Source organism: Nematolebias whitei, chromosome 12 (assembly GCF_014905685.2).
Source record: "Nematolebias whitei isolate Nwh7 chromosome 12, NemWhi1, whole genome shotgun sequence".
NCBI classification, from domain to species: domain Eukaryota; kingdom Metazoa; phylum Chordata; class Actinopteri; order Cyprinodontiformes; family Rivulidae; genus Nematolebias; species Nematolebias whitei.
In genome coordinates, this window is record NC_056509.1 from 47,851,773 (window position 1) to 47,853,443 (window position 1,671).

The 1,671-nt window shown below is 49.4% G+C and overlaps 1 protein-coding gene across 1 annotated transcript in view; it reads right to left on the minus strand.

Annotated features, from left to right (window-relative positions):
- adgrg6 (adhesion G protein-coupled receptor G6) overlaps positions 1-1,671 on the minus strand; it is a 68,522-nt gene that overhangs the window by 2,047 nt on the left and 64,804 nt on the right. The gene's annotated exons all lie outside the window — the stretch shown is intronic.

Consider the following 1,671-nt stretch of genomic DNA (forward strand, 5'->3'; position numbering starts at 1 on the left):
AGAACTTAGACCGGAGACCATAGACCAGAGAACTGAGAACTTAGACCAGAGGCCTTAGACCTGACACCTAAGACCTGAAATCAAACACTAGAGACCTGAGAACAGAGACTTGAAATTAGAGTCCAGAGACCTAAGACCAGAAACCATAGACCTGAAAATAAAGATCAGACACCTGAGACCAGAAACCATAGACCAAAGACCCAAGACCTGAGACCAGAGGGTGGTCTGATGGTTTTATTGTCCCCTGAAACCAGCAGAACTAGAAGTCATCTCCTGCTAAACAAAGAGTGAAGAATGATCATTTCAGAGGGACGACAGACTCTGTCCTCCTGGGTTCGATCGTCTTTGGTCTAAAATGGGACCAAAAAAGAAAACGGGTCAAATTTTACTTGCAGGTCAGTCAGAACCTGAAACAAGACGAGACAGAAAGTCTGATTCAAGTCAGTCTTTGTTCTAACACTGAAGACCTGAGACGTTTGGACTCCAGCGGGGCCAATAAAAAGACAACAAACACGATCTGGTGTTGGACAAAAGTCCAACGGTCTGCAGATCTGCTGGTTCTGAGTTAAGACATTTGGACTGACAGAAGACCCGTCAATGTCAGTGTCCCCTCTGGACGGAGGACACCGAACAGTTTTTGTGAAGGTCTCTGCTGAACACCCCTCAGCATGGTGCTGCCACCGCCGTGCTTCACTGAGGGCTGCATGGAGCCACGCCCACTGAACTAGAGAAACACTGGATCTGCCACTGCTGGTGGTCGATGAGATCTTCGGCAGCCATCTTGTGAGGAGCTCCGTCCTGCGCTGCTCGTTCTTCACGTCCGTTAAGAATTTCTGATTCTCCCGTGAGAATAAAAATGTTTCCGCTCGTCTTCGGGTTAGTTCGTTTGAAAACAAGAAAACCTTAAAAACCACGCAGACATGAGCGGGAACGGTTTCTGTCTCCGTGTGGGTCGGGTCGCTCAGAACCGGACTCGGCTCTGGAACTGGTTTTTGATTGAACAACTTTGATCATTTGACATCGCCAACTTTGGATGTGAATTTAGCAGAACCAACCCAACCCGTCGGAGCAGAACCGCACCGTCAGCCCGTTAATAAAAACCCAAACGCACACCGCAGCACTGTTAGCCAGAGAAGGAGCGCTCGTTTCTGCAGCCCGGGGCGCTCAGAGCGGGTGGAGTTTAGGTTAAAGATCCGAATCACAAACAGAACCTGGTCCTCCTCGGAGCGCCTCGAGCTGGAAACAGGAAGTGACATCACAGCCCACCAGCCAATCACAAACACCCACAGCAGCAGGTTTCACAAAACGTCTGCAGGTTCTGGGTTCTCCATCAGAACCGGCCAGAACCAGAGGTTCTTCAGAAGTTCTAGAGTCAGAGACGTTTTGGGAAACAGCAGAAGCAGGTTCTGACCCGGTTCGTTTTACCTCCTCGGATCCTCCGGTCCCGTTAACGCTTGGTGCTTTCTACACAGACACACAAACATCAGAAGATTGAACAGAACCTGCTGCCAGAACCAAACAGAACCATGAGAACTTTAAAAACCCAACAGAAGAAAACAGAACCAAGTTCACCCCTGTGTGCGTGTACAGGTGTGTGTGTTCAGGTGTGTGTGTGTGTTCAGGTGTGTGTGTGTGTGTGTACAGGTGTGGGTGTGTTCAGGTGTGTTCAGG